Source organism: Arachis ipaensis, chromosome B10, assembly GCF_059453495.1.
Source record: "Arachis ipaensis isolate K30076 ecotype BB chromosome B10, ASM5945349v1, whole genome shotgun sequence".
Taxonomy (NCBI): Eukaryota; Viridiplantae; Streptophyta; class Magnoliopsida; order Fabales; family Fabaceae; genus Arachis; species Arachis ipaensis.
The window spans coordinates 42273099-42297038 of NC_142435.1; the positions used below are offsets into that span (position 1 = coordinate 42273099).

Here is a 23940-nt window from a genome sequence, read left to right on the forward strand (position 1 = left end):
TAAGGAAGCCAAACATTATTTGAGCGAAAGATAAGAAGTATAGCTTTTAATTTTGGGTTTGTCTACCTGAAAAACAATTTTGTAACAAATCCCTATTATGAAAATTAAAACATTAATTCATCTTATTATGTCAATCTTAGCTAAAAAATTGATGAAAATGTAAAGCAATAGCAATGAATTTATCCAGAAATTTGTATCTTGAAACAAGGGATTATGATTTCAACGATCTTCATCTAGTAATTTGATTTTGGCCCCAAGTGGCAGTCAAGTGACTATGAAATAAGCCTCCATTGTTGACTCTATTAAAGAGCCTCTATCCCTCTTAATCAATAATTATGTATTGACTTTATTTTAAATATTTAATCAATAATATTTCCAACAACTTCTTAACCTAATCAAACTAATTCCAAATATTAACTCTTGTCAAGAAATTGTTACTATAACTACCAATTGATGTTTATAGTTTGATAGGTTCCCATTCTACACATTAACCAAATTAGGATTGTTAGTTAAAATATTGAATATTACTAAAATTTTTTAGTTTAATAACACCAATTAATCTGATTATAGTTTTGTTAATCATCAATGAATGGAAGCCCCATTAAGCCAGAATTTGACATCAAGGATAATAATTTTTAGACGGTAATTTCAATTCGGGTTAGTCCTCATTAGCTCCATTCAAATACACAAAATATTCCAGAGATAAAATATAAAAAAAAAAGTGAGAATGTAATCGCAGAAAACGGCTCCACAAATCATAAGAGTATCGAAATCCGCAGGTTCTTATCAAGAAGCGAAAGAAGTGAAACTCTTGTTCTTGGTCCAAGCTATCAGCATCGTGGGCATTGAACCTAAACCCTAAATTAAAAAAAAAATAGTTTACACTTTAAGTTTGAAATCCTCAGAGAACTACTTCAAATCAAACACAGCATGGGCAAACCAACCTGTGACACAAAAGCAGTGAATTTTTCAAAGAAACATATCCGCATAAATGAGAAAATAAATAATTATAAAATTAACCAAAATTTTAGAAGAAACGAAAGTCATATCTATAAAGATTATGAAAAATAAATGAAAAAATAATTAAAGATATATTTATCTCTTTATAAAAAAGTTTGGTCCTTCTCCTTAAATATTACAAATATTAATCCTTCTTAATAATTTTAGTATTAAAGGTATTTTTTAATAATTAAATCTTTCTAACCGTCCTTTAGAATAATTTTTTCTAACTAAAAGGATTAACTTTTTAGGGCTATCATAACACGAAAAACGCTGAATACCGTCAGAATTATCATCGAATTTAGCTTCGCAGAATAGCGGCGTCTTTACCGGTGGATTTACCGGCGATTTAGGGGTCAAATTCGTCATGTCAAAATATTACCGATAGATTTTCGTTTCCGACGGTAAATTCACCGGTAATAATTGGAGGAAAAACGGAAAAAATATGGGTAACATTTAGGGTCGGGTTTACCGGTGAAAAATCCAATGGTAAATCCACTTAGTGGAACGCTGTGTTTGGTAACCCGCAATATGTTAGCATCGAATTTACCCGCTGGTAAATCTGACGGTAATTATGCACTAAATTCGAACCGCAAACCATCTTCTCCCACATTTGAATTTTCTTCTCTCTAACCCTCTCGCCTCCCTCTCTCTCTACCCCTCTCATCTCTTTGGCAGCCCCCTCTTCTCCGAAAGGCCCCTTAGACACCGGCAGCTCCCTTTTTCTTCGGCATTGTTCACCGGTTTTGCCATCACCGTTGCTGCTGTCGAATTCTGCCGCTGCTGTCGCTGCTTCTATCGTCTTTTTCTTCTCGACGCTAGTGCTCTTCTTCAGGTAATGCTTTTGAACTTTTCTTTTTCTAAAATAGGAATAAGGATTTGTTATTATAATTTTATTTCTGATTTGTTATTATAATTGTGTTTTTTATTTGGTTTTGATTTGTTCTTATTCTAAATAAAAAATATTTTGAGGTGTTGTTGATTAAGTTATAGGTTTGATGATGAATAAATTAAAACACCTAAGTAGTTAGGAACTCAACTAATTAGTTAATTGATTAAGTTATTTTGGATATGTTGTGGCTATTTTTAAGTTTTAATTTATGATTGAGGTTAGTTGAATTTGTGAGAACCATAAAGATGGATATATGTCCAACTTTAAGGGAGGTTATGCCAAAAAATTTTCCAAATAATATAAATATACACAGGATTTATATTGTATTTGCTGATTTATGTGATTTAAAGTGTCTATAAATTTTATCTTTGCTATTACATTGTTTTTGTGACTAGTGTTAATTGATATACTCTTTGCAAGCATGACGAGAGGTAGAGGTGTCACGGATCGACCTTGTGGTTGTGGTAGAGGGAGGGGTTCTACTGGTACCCGTGGGACTTCTTAGTTGTTCCCTGGTGCACGAATTTTCACACTTCGTACAACTGAACCAGCAAGTGCACTGGGTCATCCAAGTAATACCTGAGCGAGTCAGGGTCGATCCCGCAAGGATTGTGCTTTGAAGCAAGATATGGTTATCTTGTAGATCTTGGTAAGGTGAATAGAAGAAGTAGGTATTTTGTTTAATGCATAAAAGAAAATAAAGAGAACTTAACTAGGTTGATATGTTTGCAACGATAAGAAGATGGTTAAGGCTTGGAGATGCTTTATGCTTCTGGATAACTCTGGTTTTACTGTCTTCTTCAACTGTGAATAATTTCTTCTATGGTAGGCTGTAAGTTATCAACGCTGGTTGAGAGGTCACCAGTGCTCCTCCAGATCTGAACCCCAGGGTTAGTGTGGATCCATTCTGATTAAGGGTGAAGCTCCTGCAGTCCATTCTCCTTAATGATCCTACTCAAAACGCCACAGACAAGGTTGAATCTTCTGGATCAGAGAATGCTATGCCTTTGGGTTCTAGCCTCTACCACAAAGACTCTAATCTCCCCATACCTTGGCTGAACTGGTATCTCGAGAAGTCCCCAACGAAGTCGTGGATTAGCCGTCTAAGAGATGTATAATCAAGCTAGTGGTTCAATGCTTTCCAGTTACGTTGTCACACGAAACCAAGAAGAATACGGGTGGTTGTCAGGCACGCGGTCTTAGAAAGAAGAACAAAGATATATCTTAGAATAGAGAATCAAACACGGATTGAAGAGAAACGGTAATACTTTTATTAATCCATAAAACTCAGCAGAGCTCCTCCCTTCAACCTAGGAGGTTTAGAAACTCATACTGATAGGAAATACAATCATCAATGTGTAAAGTGTGCGTCCTCTCCTTGATGAGAGGGTAAAAGTTTTTAAATACTAAACTAATGACTAAGGATTACATTAAAAAGGATAAAATAGTCTTTTAGTGCTAAAATCTATTTCTGGGGCCCACTGGGTGAGTGTTTGGGCTAAGCTTGATTGAGATCCACGTGCTAGGAGGCCTCTAGGACATTGAACGATGGCTAGGGGGTCCTTTATGGGCGTTAGACATTGGTCTCTTCTCCTTTAGGCGCTGGACGCCAGAATAGGGCAAGAGGCTGGCGTTGGACGCCATTTTTGGGCCTTCAATTCTGAAGCAAAGTATAAACTATTATATATTTCTGGAAAGCCCTGAATGTTAGCTTTCCATATCCGTTGAAAATGCTTCAATTAAACTTCTGAAACTCCAGAAAAGCTCTTTCGAGTGCAAGGAGGTCAGATCTGGACAGCATCTGCAGTGCTTTCTCTGCCTCTGAATCAGACTTTTGCTCTAGCTCCTCAATTTCAGCCAGAAAATACCTGAAATTGCACAAAAATACACAAAATCAAAGTAGAATCTAAAAATGTGAATTTTACACTAAAACCTATGAAAACTTAATAGAATTTAAACAAAACATACTAAAAACTATATGAAAATGATACCAAAAACATATCCTACAAAGTTCAAAGTTAAAGTTCTTAATATTTACATTTACAACATTAATAGACTCTAATCAAATAATATTCAAATTAGATCTATATTATAATGTAAGTTCATGATAAAAGGAAAATATGTATGCTAAGATTATTTTTTAATAGGAATTATATTAAAATTTTTTAGTCATTAATTATTAACCAATATTAGAATTATTGTATATATGTTCTAGAGCATTGATTATTCACACCTTTCCTTTTATATTTAAGTGAGGCTTCAGAAAACGATGGTTATGGGGGTTGCATACCCTGTTTGGGTATTTATTCAAATCAATGTGATCGTATAAAATATCCGCTCATCATAACACCAAACTTAAATTGTTGCTAGTTCCCAAGCAACTAAAAACACAGTAGGATAAAAAGAAGAGTAAGATACAATAAATCTTAGAGTTTCTAATAAAGCTCAGTTTCAATTAGATGAGAGGGACTTAGTAGCTTTTTGCTTCTGAATAGTTTTGGCATCTCACTATCCATTGAAACTCTGAAGTGTTGGTTTCTTTAGGAACTTAGAATCCATGTGATATTATTGACCCTCTTAGTTTCATTCTTGTTGATTATTGAACACAGCTTTTAGAGTCTTGGCCGTGACCCTAAGCACTTTGTTTTCCAGTATTACCACCGGATACATAAATGTCACAGACACTTTAACTGGGTGAACCCTTTCGGATTGTGATTCAGCTTTGCTAGAGTCCCCAGATAGAAGTGTCTAGAGTTTTTATGCACACTCTTAGGATCTTTGCATCCTTTTACCTTTGCCTTTTGGTTTAAAGGGTTATTGGCTTTTTGCTCTTGCCTTTTGGTTTGAAGAGCTATTGGCTTTTTCTGCTTGCTTTTTCTATTTATTTTTTTCGCATCCATTTTTTTTCTTTTTTTGCAACATGCTTTTTCTTTTTCCTTTTTTTGCTGCTTTTTTCTTGCTTCAAGAATCAATTTTTGGATTTTTCAGATTATCAACAATAGTTTTCCTTTTTCATCATTCTTTCAAGAGCCAACATTCTTAATTTCAATTTCAAATATGCACTGTTTATTCATACATTCAGAAAACAAAAGCAATGCCACCACATCAAGATAATTGAACTATTCTTATTATAAACTTGAAATTTATGTATCTCTCAATTCTAAATAAAATTTTCTTTTAAGTAATGGTGAGAGACATATGGAACATTTTACAGCTTTAAGACATAAATGGAAATGATCATGTAATAAGAACAAGAGAACAGATAATAAAGCACAACAGAAAATAGAAAAATGACATAAGGAAAGGGGATTAAGAGAACGAATCCACCTTAATGGTGGCGGCTAGTGCTCCTCCTTGAGGATCCAACGTAGTGCTTGATCTCTTCAATGTCACTCCTTTGTCTTTATTGTTCTTCCCTCATAGCCCTTTGATCTTCTCTAATTTCATTGAGGATGGTAGAATGCGCTTGATGCTCCATCCTCAACTGGTTCAAGTTAGAGCTTAATTCTCCCACAGAAGTATGCCATTGATCCCAATAGCTTTGAGGAGGAAAATACATCCCTTGAGGCATCTCAGGCATCTCATGCTGAGGCAGCTGCACAGGCTCATGTGCATGCTCTCTAGTTTGTTCTATCTTCTTCTTAGTGATGGGCTTGTTGTAACACCCTACCACACAGAGTTTTACACCTAGGATGTAAAACAGAGGTGGTGTGGTATTATGACCTATAAAATATAAATATATAATAATACATAACAAAGGATATAGTATACTAGGAGCCTTGAAAAATGGATTAAGCAAAATTCATAAAATAAAAAGTGCAGCTCAGAACAACGTAACTTGCGTACACTAAGGTTCAAAGGCATAAGTAAACAGAGAGCCAGAATAGAGGATCAAGAATACAAAATAACAAGCTCCAAACTCAGCCTACAAAGCTAAGGTTGACCGGAGAATATTTACATACATATATAAGTATCCCAAAATACCCAAAATACAGAAATAAAACCTTAACTCTCCTTAAACCTCTAAGAGGAACAAAATAAACAAGTTTCTTAGAGAGAAAGCTAAGTAGCTAAGTACATATATATACATAAACAGCTAATCAAAAGAACCAAGGGACCACTCTGCTTCAGGGATCCAGACGCCTAGCGAGGAGCCTCTCGACTTGCATCTGAAAACAACAACACAAGGGTAAGAACCGGAGGTTCTTAGCATGGTAAAGGTGCCACGCACATAAGATATAAGGTCCTGAGAATGCCAGAGGAAATCCTAGAACGCCAACACTTAGTTATAAAACTTAATTTCTAAACAGAAGCCATAAAAAGGGTAGGTGTTCTAAGGAATTCTAAACTTACCTACTTAAACCTAACTTTATCACCAAATCGGTCCACCCTTCCTCCATTCCTCCATCACTAATGACTTAGCAGAGACAGACAACCAAACAAATTCAAGCACAATTAGAAAACAGGTAGTGCAGGTAGCAAATATAACAAATAGCATAATATATATTCAGTTAGGCAATCCAAATAAATGTATAGCAGACAACACAAACAGAATGCACATGATGTATGCCTGTCCTATGGCTGATGAGGCTCATCTGTCAGTTATCCAGCCAACCCGACAAGTCCAAAAACCTTAGACTGTCCCTCGTCGCACATCCCCATGAGTCTATGCATAGATTTTCTCATTCATTCATAATTCATACATTCATTCATTCATTTATATCTCAGTCAATAGGGGATATCCATTCCCGGGAATTTATAAGTGCCCGGTCACCCTTACGACGTAGAGTCAACAGAGTATCGAGTTTTAACCTGGAACACGTGGTGGCAAGGCACGGTTTTGTTACCCAGGGAAACTCGTATCTCAGATATCATTAATTTCATAAGCCGCATAATATTCATAACCATTCATATTCATCATGTAGTTATTCATCATAGCCATGGCATCATAACTTCTTTTAACCCTCATATCATTCTCCTATAATTCATCATGTTTACCTCTTTTCTTCATTTCCAAGTTACCTCAATTTCCTAGCTTCAACTAATTACTAAGGTTACTAATAAGATCTAGGGTTAAAAGGATGAAAATAGAGGTTTAGAGGTCCGAAACCATGTTTAAATGATAAAAATACAAGTGCTAAAAAAACAAAGTGTGTGCGGACGCAAACAAGTGTGCGTGCAAACAATTCGTGAAAAGCAAAGCGTGTGCGTGCATGTGCACACCTATGCGAGCGCCACCAGCAGAAAGCAAATCCTGGTGCGTGCTGTGCACCATGGCATGCGTACGCACGTTTTCTGTAAAATACTAGGTGTGCGTGTGCCCAAAGACGTGCGTACACACAAGTGAAGTTGTTGCTACTGCTAGGTGCATGCGCACATCAGTGTGCGTAGGCACACACTAGAAACTCTGGTTCTGCTGCATTTTAAAAATTCTCCCTTTTTCGCACTAGATTTCCGGCGTCCATAACTACCTCTATAGACTTCAGTTTTTCACAAAATTTATATCGTTCTCAAGCTTATAAAACCCTCTTTAATTTGAAATAAAATTTCATTTTCATCCAAAATTTGAGATTCAAGTTATGGACTACCAAAGTTCATTAAAAATCAGTTTTTCCAAAATTTACCAAACCCCTATTTTTACCAAAATCTCATTTCATACCAGAATATTTCACAATCAAAGCTTACCAATATTCTCAATACCTTCCATTTATTTTACAACACACCACACCCAATATTCTCAATCATTCAATAACTCCCTACATATACACATGCATCTTCACAATTCCGAATCCAAATCAATGACAATTATACCCATGTATATACATAGTTCTATTGTCACCATACCAACATATACATTTAACCCTTTTATTCAACAATTATAAATAATAAATACTCCACATCACTCTCATGAATAGCTCAATATTTACATCAAGAATTGCTAATTTATCTCAAGTATACTAAATCAACTTCCATTAAACTTAATTAAATTCATCATCAAACACCAATACCACACTTTCAACAAAATCATCAATCACTACTCATTCTTAACATCATTCAATAAATCCATCAAAGTTACTAAACATCAACATAATTACACATTTCAACTTATCATAGGGTCGTCTAGCCTAAGTTTTCGCAGGGCATTACATATTAAATACGCGAAACCTAAACCATACCTTGGCCAATTTCTACGTATGACCCAAGACACTTCCACAAAGCAAGCTTTCAAGCCTTCCTTACCACAATTCAGCTTCTCAAGTTTTCAATCAAGCCTCTAGTATATTCAATTCTTACTCCATCTCACATATACTCATACACCTAACACAATTGTCATATATACACATACTCAATTTAATTTCCAACTCACTAAATGAAAGAATTAACTAGGGTTAACGATCCTTACCATGCCCAAGTGCCAAATAAGTAAGAGTGGGAATTTTTCTCAAGCTAATCGGGTCCTATAACACAAAAGGACCAAAATATCAACACTCAAATACATAATTTTTGAAAACTAAGAGGGGTAGATAAACTGGATTGAGAGAAAAGCTTACCAATGAAACTGATCTGATAGAATCGTAGAGCTTGACGCGGTGAACGCGTAGCCGCAAACGGTGCAACGATCGGAGCTCGGAGCGGAAAGTTATGAAGTTTGCAATGAACTCAAGGGTTTGGAACCCTTCCTCTTTGCTTCCCCTTTCCAGGAACGTGTTTCCTTACTTAAGGATGAAATGAGCTTCAGCTCACTTAGTTAAGGAAAGGTGGGTTGGGCCTTGGGCCCATTTGGGGCCTGGTTCGACCGGTTTGGCCCGTTCGGCCCAATCTTGGGCCAAATTCTTTAAAATTAGTGTCAAAATTTTTGTTTTAAAGAGCTCTATCCTATTTTGATATTAGATTTACATTTCAAATTTTCCTAATTAAAATTTAATTTATTGACTAATTATCTACTAATTTTAGTGGGGTTTACATCCTACCCAACTAATTAAGAATTTTGTCCTCAAAATTCAGATTCAGTTATCTGAAAAGAGGTGTGGGTAGTCCTTCGGCATACTCAGAGTTTCTTGAAGCTGACCTCGTTACTCGAAATGTCCATCTCCTTTCATTTAAACTAGCTTAGGTTGTAAGACACGAATTTGTTTTAGAAGCGTGTTTCAGAAGTTACGAAATGTGGAGTACGTCGGATAGGTTCGAAAGGTACGATAGAAAACAATTTGATATGCCACTGACCATCAATACTCTCCAAAAATTAAAATGGGCTAACTTAGCGGGGTTTAACCTCTTAGTTTTGATTGTTTATCCGATTCTAGTTTGTTGAAGTAATCTTAATTCGGTTTTTTCGTCGTCTCAGTGCAGAACCTTCAATAGTTGCAACATTCCGAATGGCTTCTGGTGGTCACTCTTTACTTCCTCATGCGTCCAACATGCAATCACATGTATCGCCACTTTATTCTTCATCCCTGCCACCCAAAATGTCTTCTTTGATTCGTGGTACGTTTTATTAAGTTCAGGGCCAATTCGAAAATCCTCTCTCGTAAGCTTCGGACAATAGTTTCTCATCTCAACTTCCGATTTTGACACATAACTCTCTCTTGGTATCTTCTTGATTCAATAGGCTTCAATACTCTTAGTAGCTCCTTATCACCATTATTGCGCTCCCTAAGTCCTTGACTTTACGATCTCTAGTTCGGCATTAGGCGTATAAATCTCTTCTTAATTCTCTTTTGTTTACCAGACTTCGATTGGTGGCTCCTTATTGTCTCGTTACGCGTCCCGTATCTCATCGTTACCACGTTGTAAACTAGCAATGGATTTAGTCTGACACTTCCAACCACACTCTCATTCTCCAACTTAGAACTTTAACTCATCTCATTTACCCTTTGGAGTTAACGTCCAAGAATCCCTTAGAAACTTCTTGCTTAGGGTGTCTACTACAACCTCACGATGTTGCATCAGCACGCATCTTAAGTCCTCCAATAATGCATCATAGTATAAGTAAAGGTGAGACCAAATTCCTATACAAGAGAGTTTTCGAGACCATTCTTGAAGATGTACCAGAATTTCCACCTTGGAAAGAACGTGAGTTTACGATAGACTTAGTGCCGAAAGCCGGATTAGTGTTGATTGCACCACAAGTGAAGACATCATTATAATCAGTAGAACTCAAGACCGAGTTGAAGGGAGTACTGGAAGAGAGAATCGTCCAACAAAGTATTTCTTTGCGAGAGCGCACCAACTAATTTTCATAACTTAATCTAACCTTTCTCTTATAGCTTACATTGAAAACTCTATCTTGAATATTTTCCTGTAAAAGCCCAATTCATCATTCGTGTTACTTGTTTGTCTCTTTGAACATAACATTTCTTTGAAAAATCAACTCATACTGAATTTTGCGTCGCGCATAACTCTTAGATGCAACTATTAGGGTGTCAATTCTTTAAATCAAGACTTTTGAGCACGAAAATGAACCAACGACATTACTAAGGATTTTAGAGCCTTAATCCTCGCCGATCGTATCGCTCGTGACTAAATAGATGCAATGAGGTGCACCGTGTGAATGAAATACTAGTAGCCTAGAGTTACAACAAATGAGTAAACTATGATGGATGATGCAGAGATCCACTTCTGGGGTCCACTTGGTGTGTGCTGGGCTGAGACTTAATCAATTCACGTGCAGAGGCCATTTGTGGAGTTGAACGCCAGTTTTTATGCCAGTTTGGGCGTTCAACTCCAGCTTTTGATCCTTTTCTGGCGCTGGACGCCAGAATTGGGCAGAGAACTGGCATTGAACGCCAGTTTACGTCGTCTATCCTTATGCAAAGTATGGACTATTATATATTTCTGGAAAGCCCTGGATGTCTACTTTCCAACGCAATTGGAAGCATGCCATTTCGAGTTCTGTAGCTCCAGAAAATCCACTTTGAGTGCAGGGATGTCAGAATCCAATAGCATCAGCAGTCCTTTTTCAGCCTAAATCAGGTTTTTGCTCAGCTCCTTCAATTTCAGCCAGAAAAATACCTGAAATTACAGAAAAATACACAACTCATAGTAAAGTCCAGAAATATGAATTTTTCCTAAAAACTAATGAAAATAGACTAAAAACTAACTAAAACATACTCAAAACTATATGAAATTAACCCCAAAAAGCGTATAAAATATCCGCTCATCAACCATCACCCCACGATGAAGCCTCTATTAAGGGATCTTGAATCTCACATCTTAAGGCAACACGAGGAGGATGAAAAGAAATTTGAGGAGTTAAGAGCAAAAATGGCTATCATGGTAGAAGCCATTGGCAACATAGTCTCATCCCGCCTAAGCCTATGCGATCAAGGCACTTCTATTATGGAATGTGAAGAAGCAACCAAGGAGCTTAGTGAGGGAGTGAACTTGAAGCTCCAAGGTGAAGAAGAGGAGTTAAAGCAAGAAATACAACAAGAGGAGGAGGTAGAGATTATTGAAGAGGAGGAAGAAGTGGTTGAAGACTTAGGAGATGCAGAACCACCTTGGGAGTCTAGGATTGAAGAAAACCCCTCCAAGATGATTGAATTTGATGCTAAGGAGTAATGTGCACAACCTCCAAGGCATATCTCTTGTGAAGAATTGGATGGGATAGAGCAAGATTTGAGTCCCCTTGGTGATAAAGATCAAGCATCAAGTCTTAGTGGTGAAGAATCCTTTGAGCATGAAGAACCTTCTCCCAAGGAGATGGAAAGCAATGTGGAGGTAAATCTCTCTTGTCCTCCCATTTGTGATTTGAGTAAGGGAAAAGGTTTAGATAAAATTGTTGAACAAAGGATTGAAATTAAGAGATCTTGTGAAGAGGTGGAGGTCCTTAGAAAAAGGAGGATGGGAATTGAATACGCCTTGTCAAGACCCTTGGAATCACCTTTGCCTAGGTTGCCATCTACACCTTCATTTGAGTGGGTGAAACTCATTTCTATTATCTTTATTATCCCACTTGAATATGGCTTGCTTAAAATGGATGGTCAACTTAGGATGTTTTGTGGGATGAAGCGTAAAAGAAAGATCTTTCGTGGTTGGCGTTGCAAATCAAGGCTCATTATGGTTGATGCATCAAACATGAGATATAAAGGTTGGAGTAATGCTCACCTAGAGGGGTCTAGGAGGATTGTCGGCCACTTTATTGAGAATTCACCTTACTCACCACCCGGTTGGACTAATAATGATGATCAACTTGAAGACGGGTGTGAAAATAAAGTATGGGATCCCGGATCACAAGACGAGGATCAACTTTGGGCGCCCGTAGATTTTGAAGAACTCCATCAAAGCTTGGGGTTATTAACTTTGAATGATGAAGCACAATGGAGGTCCAAGCATTGGTGGGTGTTCAAGGATGGATTCAAGCGCAAGCCACCTTGATGAGGAGCTCCCCATAAGTCCAACTTAAGGACAATAAACAAAAGTGCTAGGTGGGAGACAACCCACCATGGTAAACTCTTTCCTTTTTCCCTTTTGTACATATTGGTAAAATAATTTTAACTTCATGTTTTGTTTGATTAGTTGAGTTTAATTGGGAGTCTAGTAGGTCAAATAAGATTTTATGATGTTTTGGTAGCTGTTTGGAGGTTTGGAATGCTTGGTTTGGTGCAAAGACATAGAAAAATTTTGAAAAAACAGAGCACCATCCACGCGCACGCGCACTTCACGCATACGCGCGCCTCAAGCATTTTCGACCATCCACGCGGACATGCCATTTACGCGTACGCGTGGATTGAGTTTTTCCACCCCTCCATACATTCACCCGAGAGTTGTGCCTGAAGTGTGCCAACTTTGTGCCCAAAGGCACGCGAACGCATACCTTGCGCGTCCGCACCGACTCTCTGCTTCGCCATGCACGCGTACGCACACTGTACGCGTACGCGTCGCTTCCATTTCATCAATCCACGCTTACGCACACATGACGCGCACGCGTGGATTGCCCTATTTCACTCACCTTCTTTTCTTCTCCTCTTTCCATTTCTTTTCTTCTTCTCTTTTCTTTCCACCCTTCAATCATCATCCGACACTACCAAACACCATGTAACACCATTTCTTTTAGTTAGTTAGTTAGTTTAATTTTTGTTTTCCATTATAAGTGTTGGTTTACTAATCTTGTTTACCATTTACTGCTGCTTATTACTAATGGGATGTTAGTTTAACATCATTGTTGTTATTGTCATTGTTGGATTCCTTAGTTGAGGTTGCAATTTATTACTTGGTCTTGAATTTTCATGTTAAAAATTTGTGAATACCAAGTACTTGTTACATTGCCTTCATGCATCTTACCTCTTTGAATTGCATGTTTTGGCCACCATGCATTCATCATGCATTGTTAGGCAATTGTATATTATCAATGCATTTTTTTTAGGATGCTTGTTCTAAGTGAACATCACCTATTTCATGCATTGAGATTTAGGAATACTGAATTTGGATCGAAAGCTTACCTAGTGACATATTTTTGAGCTTTGTAAAGCTTTGTGGGCCATGCTTGCTATGTGATTGATTTTTGACTTCTATATCCTTTTTCCTAAGTTCTATAGCATCCATGTGTTCCACCTCTATGTCACTTAGGTGTTGCAACAACTTCAACATGTCTCATTGATTGTTGTGTGAGTTTCATAGACCATTTTATTTACTAAGTCTACCTACACATCAATCAATGTCCATGCATTACCCAATTTCACAATTGCTTGATTAATTGCTTGAATGCTTTCATGCCTCTTCACTGCTTGTGTGGTTGACTTAACCTACAAGTCTTTTAAAGTATCTCAAGCACACTAGAATGAGTGAAGTGCATGTTTTCCTTTGTATAATTGTGACATAATTTTTAAATACTAGGGTGTGAGTTCTAAACCGCATGCAAGTTAGGACCCACACACTTATTTTTCATTATTGTCACACCAATTCACTCACTCAATTCTAGTGATTTACCTCATTCCAACAATTCACGCTTCTTTGCTTTTGTACTTTCTCATCTTACGGTGTTTATCTTATTTTTCATGATTGATGCACCATAAGCAAAAATGGAAGCGGAAGGAAGAACACGCAGCAACCGGTTGACCTACCAGCTGAAGGTGGCAACTCGGAAAGTCGCCGTACTCCCTTGCTCATTTTTAGTGCACCGAAGGCGATGCAAACTTTTAAGTGTGGGGAGGTCGTCCGACCACTCGGCGTTTTTGGTAACAAGTTTCTAATCCCAACACTTTTGCATTTCATTTTAGGATTCTTAGTTGCACTTTCTTATTTTGCATATGTATATAATGAGCTTAGTCAAAATCATGATATTTTCCAAGGATTTTATCTATAAGGCACCCCAATTGATTGAAAAAAAAAATTTTTTAGAACTTTCTTGAATCATATACATTGTGGATCATGTTTTTGAGCTAAGAACACAAGCATGTAAGTTTTGAGCCTTAACTGTGTGGTTACATCATATATGACCACTTATTTTCATTCTTGTGTGCATTATTCTCTTCCTATGATTGTAATCTTTGATTTGTTCAATTCTATATGTCCATTATTTTGTGTATACATACATTTATATGATTGAGGCCATTGTTCAAATAGCTCACTTACCCAAATAAGCCTACCTTTTATCTTCCGTTGATAACCAATTTGAGCCTATGCTTAACCCATTTGTTCTTAATTGTAGCACATTACAAGCCTAAGTGAAAAACAATAAATATCCCTTAATTCGGATCTTTGATTAGCTTAGGCTAGTGAGAGTGTTTATCATTTGATTTTGGGAGAGTTGGAAACATTGGGAGGGAATAAAAAGGTATTTTTGTATTTGTGTTGAAAATTTTGGGAATTGGGAACATACTCATGTATTAATCATGTGTAAACCATATGCATTGATGCTCTTGTATATGTTTTAGTTTGAAAAAAAAATGAGAAAAACAAAAAAAAAAGAAAAAATATATATATATATAAGAAGAAAAAAAATATATAGAAAAGAAAGAAAAAGAATTACAATAAAAAGGGGACAAAAATGCCCCAAAACAAGGTTCAATAAAAGTCAACGCATATGTGTGGTGATCAAAAAGAGAACGCATGAGTGTGTGAAAAAGTGAAGAATGGGTAGTTAGGTTTGTTTAAAATTGTATAGGTTGTCATTGGTTAGGTGGGAAGTTTAAGTTAATCAAAGATTCGAATTTCAAGCTCACTTGACCATATGCATCCTACCTTGACCCTAGCCCCATTACAACCTATGGGAAAGTCCTCATGATATTTGTATGCATGCATAAAGTAATTGTTGATTGTTAGATGAAAAACAAATCTTGGAAAGCATGATTAGGGGAGAATTGAGTGAATCAACCCCATACACTTGAGCGACTAGAGCGGATACACATCCGGTGAGGGTTCGATTGCTCAATTACATGTTTCCACCCATGATCATCTCTTTTCTTGCAAGTTTGTAAAATCTTTTTGATAATTCAATTCAATTGTGGGTTGAGTGGTTGCTATTGCCTTAGCCCTTGTGTTTGTATATGTATTCTTGGAAATTGATTTATTTTGACTAAGTGGATGCATTCATGTAGATAGATTACATATAGATAGGTTGCATGTAGTTAGTTTGCATTGAATAAATGTTGATGTCCCTTTGCTTCTTTCTTGATTTTAGCATGAGGACATGCTTAGTTTAAGTGTGGGGAGATTTGATAAACCCCGATTTCGTGATTTATCTTGTGCTTAATTTGGGGGATTTTGTCACTTTTTCTCGCATTTATTCAATGAAATAGCATGGTTTTGTAATTCTCCCTTGAATTTTGCTTAAGTGTAAAAACATGCTTTTTAGGCCCTAAATTGGCGATTTTAATCCACTTTAATTCCATTGGATACCTTGATGTGTTTGTTGAGTGATTTCAGGTTCATAGGGTAAGTATTGGATGGAAGAAGTGAGGAGAAAAGCATGCAAAGTGGGAAAACTCATGAAGAAATGAAGGAACCATAAAGCTATCAAGCCTGACCTCTTCGCACTCAAACGACCATAACTTGAGCTACAGAGGTCCAAATGAGGCGGTTCTAGTTGTGTTGGAAAGCTAACATCCGGGGCTTCAAAATGATATAAAATTTTCCATATGTTGCTTTGCGCTAAGGGGCGCGCACGCGCCATGTACGCGTGCGCGCCGATTCTGCCGTGGGTCCACTTTAATGAAATTGCCCCAACGATTTTGCAGCTCATTTTGGGCCCAATCCAACCCATTTCTTATGCTATTGAATCCAAGGATTGAAGGGGAAATGAACCAAGTAGTCATAATTTAGTTTTCATCATGTTTTAGGGTAGAATTCTAGAGAGAGAAGCTCTCTCCTCTCTCTAGAATTTAGGGTAGTTTAGGTTTAATTTTCTTGAATTTCACTTTTAATTCTTATTTTGATTTAGTTTTTCCTTTTAATTTCTTGTTGTTACATCTCTACTCTTCTAGTTTTACTTGTCATTTCCTTTATTTTGTTACTTTTATGTTCATGAACCTTGTTGGATCTTAATTTACATTTAATGAAATTTAATGTTGATGTTCTTTTATTGATGATTTGAGTTGTGAATTTACTTTCCTTGCAATTGGTAGTTGGTAGATTTTACAATTCTTGCATTTTTTACTATGCTTTCCTTGTATGCCTTCCAAGTGTTTGATAAAATGCTTGAACGGATGTTAGAGTAGATTTTGAGCATTCTTGGCTTGGAAAGAGTAATTGGGCAATCTTGAGTCATGAAAACCCAACTCATGTTGGTGATCTAGAGTTGTTAGCTAATATTGTTTCCATTAACGCTAATCTTTTGCTAATTAAATTAGTAAGTTGATTAGGACTTTTGGAATATTGTTTTCATTGACGCTAATCTTTTGCTAATTAAATTAGTGAGTTGATTAGGACTTTCGGATTGAGATTAGCTAGTCTTATTAGACTTTCTCTCATGGAAGATAATATGATACCTTCTTCCAATGTTGGAGATGACGTAATAAGATAAATTCTTGTTATTATTGTGGTATGATTGATTAGTCTTGTTTGAATTTCTCCCTATTTGTTGGAGTTGACTAAATAAGATGAATTAATCATTGCATGACTAGGATAGAAAGCCTATGATCTCAATCCTTGCCATGAATGTCTCTCTTTATTAATTTCTTTCTTTAATTACTCTCTTTACTTTTTTTGTCATTTAATTTCTTGCCCCTCTTATCAAATCAAACCCCCCTTGTATTTTCATAGCCAATAATTGATCACTTCATTGCAATTCCTTGTGAGACGACCCGAAGTCTAAATACTTCGGTTATAAATTCATTGGGGTTTGTTACTTGTGACAACTCAAATTTTTGATGTGAGAATTGTTTGTTGGTTTAGAACTATGCTTACAACGAAGTTCTTATTTCTACAAGAGAAATTCTAAACCATCGGGCAAAAACTCATTATCAGTTACAGATGAGATGAGGGAAGGCTAACCTTGCCAAAGTGGAGGGCTTGTTTGCCACCTTGTAGAGTTCTAGAGGTATGATCTCATGAACTTCTACTTCCTCTCCATTTATGATACTATGGATCATGATAGCCCGATCTGCTGTAACTTCAAACCGGTTGCTAGTAGGAATGATAGAGCGTTGGATGAACTCCAACCATCCCCTAGCCACGGGTTTGAGGTCAAGCCTTCTCAGTTGAACCGGCTTGCCTTTGGAGTCTCTTTTCCATTAAGCTCCTTCCACACAAATGTCCATGAGGACTTGGTCCAACCTTTGATCAAAGTTGACCCTTCTAGTGAAAGGGTGAGGATCTCCTTGCATTATTGGTAAGTTGAATGCCAACCTCACATTTTTCGGACTGAAATCCAAGTAATTCCCCCGAACCATTGTGAGCCAATTCTTTGGGTTCGGGTTCACACTTTGATCATGGTTCTTAGTGATCCATGCATTAGCATAGAACTCTTGAACCATTAAGATTCTGACTTGTTGGATGGGGTTAGTGAGAGCTTTCCAACCTCTTCTTCGAACCTCATGTCGGATCTCTGGATATTCACTCCTTTTGAGCATGAAGGAGACTTCGAGAATCACCCTTTTTTTTGCCACAACTTCATTGAAGTGGTCTTGATGGACCTTTGAGATGAATCTCTCCATCTTCCATGAATCAGAGGTGGAAGCAATTGCCTACCCTTTCCTCTTTCTAGAGGTTTCTCCGGCCTTAGGTGCCATTAATGGTAATGGAAAAACAAAAAGCAGAGCTTTTTCCCACACCAAACTTAAAAGGTTTGCTCGTCCTCGAGCAAAAGAAGAAAGAAGGGAGGAGAAGAAGAAGAAATGGAGGAGATAGAGGGGTGTGTTGGATTCGGCCAAGGGGGTTGAAGTTTTTATGATGTGTGAAATTGAAGGAGGTAAGGAGGGGTATTTATAGGGTAAGAGAGAGAGGGAAGTCATGTATGAAGGGGTTGGGTTTGGGAGGAAATGTTTTGAATTTAAATGGTGAGGTAGGTGGGGTTTTATGATGGATGGATGTGAGTGGTGAAGAGATTATGGGGTAGAGGGTAGGACTTGATAGGTGAATGGTATTTGGGAAAGAGGTATTGATGTGATTGGTCAAGGGTATTTGGAGAAGAGTGTTATGAAGAGGTGTGAAAAGGAGAGAGAGTGAGTTGGGGTAGGTGGGAAACCTGTGGGGTCCACAGATTCTGAGGTGTCAAGGAATTCTGCTCCCTGCACCTTTCTGGCATTTAAACGCCCTCTGTGTGCGATTTCTAGCATTTAAAACCAACTCTGCTACCTTTTCTGGCATTAAACACCAGGTTGATGCCCTTTTTTTGGCGTTTAACGCCCACTAGACACCCTTTTCTGGCGTTAAATGCCAGTCGGTCTGCCAATTCTGGCATTTAACGCCAGCCAGACACCAGACATCCTTTTCTGGCATTAAACGCTAGTCTGTCTGCCATTTCTGACGTTTAACACCCAGAATGCTGTCAGACTGGGCGTTAAACGCCCATTCTGCTATCCTTACTGGCGTTTAAACGCCAGTAAGCCTGTCCTCTAGGGTGTGCTGTTTTTGATGCTATTTTTGATTCCGCTTTAATTCTGCAGCTGTTTTTGTGACTTCACATGATCATCTACCTAAATGAAACGTAACATGACAATGGAAAACAAATGTCTATAATAAATATAATTAAATAACATTGGGTTGTTGATGAGCGGATAATTTATACGCTTTTTGGCATTGTTTTTAGTATGTTTTTAGTAGGATCTAGTTACTTTTAGGGATGTTTTCATTATTTTTTATGTTAAATTCACATTTCTGGACTTTACTATGAGTTTGTGTGTTTTTCTGTGATTTCAGGTATTTTCTGGCTGAAATTGAGGGACTTGAGCAAAAATCAAATTCAGAGGTTGAAAAAGGACTGCTGATGCTGTTAGATTCTGACCTCCCTGCACTCAAAGTGGATTTTCTGGAGCTACAGAACTCGAAATGGCGCGCTTCCAATTGCGTTGGAAAGTAGACATCCAGGGCTTTCCAGCATTATATAATAGTCCATACTTTGGTCAAGAATTGATGACGTAAACTGGCGTTCAACGCCAGCCTTCTGCCCAAATCTGGTGTCCAGCGCCAGAAAAGGATCCAAAACCAGAGTTGAACGCCCAAACTGGCACAGAAACTGGCGTTCAACTCCACAAATGGCCTCTGCACGTGCAACACTCAGGCTCAGCCCAAACACACACCAAGTGGGCCCCGGAAGTGGATTTATGCATCAATTACTTACTCATGTAAACCCTAGTAGCTAGTTTATTATAAATAGGACCTTTTACTATTGTATTAGGCATCTTTTGATCATCTTAGGATCTTAGGATCATCTTTGAACGCATTGTTCTTAGACCATAGGGGCTGGCCACACGGCCATGCCTGGACCTTTCACTTATGTATTTTCATACGGTAGAGTTTCTACACTCCATAGATTAAGGTGTGGAGCTCTGCTGTTCCTCAAAGATTAATGCAAAGTACTACTGTTTTCTATTCAATTCTTCTTATTTCTCTTCTAAGATATCCATTCGCACCCAAGAACGTGATGAAGGTGATGATAATGTGTGACGCTCATCATCCTTCTCCCTTATGAACGCGTGCCTGACAAACACTTCTGTTCTACATGAATTAAGCTAGAACGAATATCTCTTAGATCTCCTAACCAGAATCTTCGTGGCGTAAGCTAGAATGATGGCGGCATTCAAGAGAATCCGGAAGGTCTAAACCTTGTCTGTGGTATTCCGAGTAGGATTCAATGATTGAATGACTGTGACGAGCTCCTAACTCGCGATTGCAGGGCGTTAGTGACAGACGCAAAAGGATAGTAAATCCTATTCCAGCATGATCGAGAACCGACAGATGAATAGCCGTGCCGTGACAGGGTGCGTGAGCATATTATTCACTGAGAGGATAAGATGAAGCCATTGGCAAGGGTGATGCCTCCAGACGATTAGCCGTGCCGTGACAGGGCATTGGATCATTTTCCCGTGAGATGACCGAAAGTAGCCGTTGACAGTGGTGATGTATCACATAAAGCCAGCCATGGAAAGGAGTAAGACTGATTGGATGAAGATAACAGGAAAGCAGAGGTTCAGAGGAACGAAAAGCATCTCCATTCGCTTATCTGAAATTCCTACCAATGATTTACATAAGTATCTCTATCCCTATTTTATTATATAATATTCGAAAACACCATTATCACTTTATATCTGCCTGACTGAGATTTACAAGGTGACCATAGCTTGCTTCATACCAACAATCTCCGTGGGATTCGACCCTTACTCACGTAAGGTATTACTTGGACGACCCAGTGCACTTGCTGGTTAGTTGTATCGAAGTTGTGACAATTATGAATTAAGATCAGAGCACCAAGCTCTGGAGCCATTACCAGGATTTGTTCGAACCTGGAGATCACAATTTCGTGCACCAAGTTTTTGGCGCCGTTGCCGGGGATTGTTTTGAGTTTTCGGCAAGCTTCTGGTCCGGTAACATCAAGTGCCAGATTCCCTTTTGATCCGGCAACAGCACCAAGTTTTTGGCGCCGTTGCCGGGGATTGTTTGAGTTTGGACAACTGACGGTTCATCTTGTTGCTCAGATTGGGTAACTTTCTTTTCGTTTTCTTTTCAAAAATCTTTTAAAAATATTTTCAAAAAAAAAAAATTTTTTTCCCTCTTGTTTTCGAAAAAAAAAATTTATTTTTTTAAAAATTGCTTTAAAAAAAAAAATTTATTCAAAATTTTTAAGAATGAATTCTAGTGTTTCATGATGATTTGTTGAATCCTGGCTGGCTGTAAGCCATGTCTAATCTTTGGACTGGGGTTTCAACTTACCATCACAAATAAAGAGATTCTCACACACTTAGTTGTTCTATACATGAAAAGTATCCATATCTGCTGAAGCTTGGCTGGCCATTGGCCATGTCTAGTGTTTTGGACCGGAGCTTTCATTGAAAGCTTGGCTGGCTAGTGAGCCATGTCTAATTCCTGGACTGAAGCTTTAGACTAACATGGCAAGATTCCTGGAATTCATATTAAAAATTTTGAATCCTTATTTTTTTTCTTTTTCATGTAATTTTCGAAAAAATACAAAAAAATTAGAAAATCATAAAAATCAAAAATATTTTGTGTTTCTTGTTTGAGTCTTGAGTCAAATCATAAATTTGGTGTCAATTGCATGTGCATCTTGCATATTTCGAAAATTTCATGCATTCATAGTGTTCTTCATGATCTTCAAGTTGTTCTTGGTAAGTCTTCTTGTTTGATCTTGATGATTTTTTGTTTTGTGTCTTTTCATGTTTATCATATGCATTCTTGAATTCTTAGTGCATAAGCATTAAAGAATTCTAAGTTTGGTGTCTTGCATGTTTTCTTTACATTAAAAATTTTTCAAAAATGTGTTCTTGATGTTCATCATGATCTTCATAGTGTTCTTGGTGTTCATCTTGACCTTCATAGCATTCTTGCATGCATCACATGTTTTGATCTAAAAATTTCATGCATTGCATAATTTTCATGTTTTTCATAAAAATTTCAAAAATAAAAAAAATATCTTTCCCTTTTTCTCTCATCAAATTCGAAAATTGAGTTGACTTTTTCAAAAATTTTTAAAATCAAGTTGTTTCTCATGAGTCAAATCAAATTTTCAATTTGAAAATCTTATCTTTTTCAAAATCTTTTTCAAAAATCAAATCTTTTTCAAATTTCTTAGTTATTTTCGAAAAAATTCCAAAAATCTTTTTCAAAAATCTTTTTCTTATTTTTATATAAAATTTTCGAAAATAACTAATCAATTAATGTTTTGATTCAAAATTTGAAGTTTGTTACTTGCTTGTTAAGAAAGATTCAAACTTTAAGTTCTAGAATCATATCTTGTGATTTCTTATGAATCAAGTCATTAATTGTGATTTTAAAAATCAAATCTTTTTCAAAAACTAATTTCTATCATATCTTTTCAAAAATATCTTCTCATCTTATCTTTTTCAAAAATATCTTTTCTAACCTCCTAACTTCTTATCTTTTTCAAAATTTGTTTCAACTAACTAACCAACTTTTTGTTTGTTTAACTTTTTCAAAACTACCTAACTAACTCTCTCTCTCTAATTTTCGAAAATACCTCCCCCTTTTTCAAAAATTTCTTTTTAATTAACTAATTATTTTTATTTCTATTTTCAAAAAAAAAATTTTTTCGAAAAAAATTACTAAATATTTTTCAAAAACGATTTTCAAAAATCACTAACTCCTTTTCAAAAATAATTTTCGAAAATTATTCCTCCCCCATCTCATTATATTTATTCATTCATATCCTAACATCTCATTTCATCTCTCTTCCATCCTCACAGTTGTGTTTCTTCCATTATATTACATTCTTTTTCTCCCCCTCTTTTCTTCCACTCACAAAGGGATCCCTATACTGTGGTATAAAGGATCTCTATTATTATTATTATTTTTCTGTGCCTTCTTCTTTGTCATATGAGCAGGAGCAAGGATAAGAACATTCTTGTGGAAGCAGATCCAGAACCTGAAAGGACTCTGAAGAGAAAATTAAGAGAAGCTAAAATACAACAATCCAGAGATAACCTTTTAGAAATTTTTGAACAGGCAGAGGAGATGGCAGCAGAAAATAATAATAATGTAAGGAAGATGCTTGGTGACTTTACTACACCTAATTCCAATTTACATGGAAGAAGCATCTCCATTCCTGCCATTGGAGCAAACAATTTTGAGCTGAAACCTCAATTAGTTTCTCTGATGCAGCAGAACTGCAAGTTTCATGGACTTCCATCTGAAGATCCTTTTCAGTTCTTAACTGAATTCTTGCAGATATGTGATACTGTTAAGACTAATGGAGTAGATCCTGAAGTCTACAGGCTCATGCTTTTCCCTTTTGCTGTAAGAGACAGAGCTAGATTATGGTTGGATTCTCAACCTAAAGACAGCCTGAACTCTTGGGATAAGCTGGTCACGGCTTTCTTAGCCAAGTACTTTCCTCCTCAAAAGCTGAGCAAGCTTAGAGCTGATGTTCAAACCTTCAGACAGAAAGAAGGTGAATCCCTCTATGAAGCTTGGGAAAGATACAAACAGTTGACCAAAAAGTGTCCTTCTGACATGCTTTCAGAATGGACCATCCTGGATATATTCTATGATGGTTTATCTGAGCTATCAAAGATGTCACTGGACACCTCTGCAGGTGGATCCATTCACCTAAAGAAAACGCCTGCAGAAGCTCAAGAACTCATTGACATGGTTGCTAATAACCAGTTCATGTACACCTTCTGAAAGGAATCCTGTGAATAATGGGACGCCTATGAAGAAGGGAGTTCTTGAAGTTGATACTCTGAATGCCATATTGGCTCAGAATAAAATATTGACTCAGCAAGTCAATATGATCTCTCAGAGTCTGCATGGAATGCAAGCTGCATCCAACAGTACTCAAGAGGCATCTTCTGAAGAAGAAGCCTATGATCCTGAGAACCCTGCAATAGCAGAGGTAAATTACTCAGGTGAACCTTACGGAAACACCTATAACTCAACATGGAGAAATCATCCAAATTTCTCATGGAAGGATCAAAAGC

The 23940-nt window shown here is 37.1% G+C and overlaps 2 non-coding genes across 2 annotated transcripts; both read right to left on the reverse strand.

Annotated features, from left to right (window-relative positions):
* Nucleotides 1–725: 725 nt before the first annotated feature.
* On the reverse strand, nt 726–852 carry LOC148579827 (small nucleolar RNA snoR2/U65). The gene has a single exon (XR_015899276.1). It is a non-coding gene; the product is annotated as a small nucleolar RNA snoR2/U65 (small nucleolar RNA).
* Nucleotides 853–23371: 22519 nt separating this feature from the next.
* LOC148579828 (small nucleolar RNA R71) lies at nt 23372–23479 on the reverse strand. Its single transcript, XR_015895792.1, has one exon. It is a non-coding gene; the product is annotated as a small nucleolar RNA R71 (small nucleolar RNA).
* Nucleotides 23480–23940: the final 461 nt, after the last annotated feature.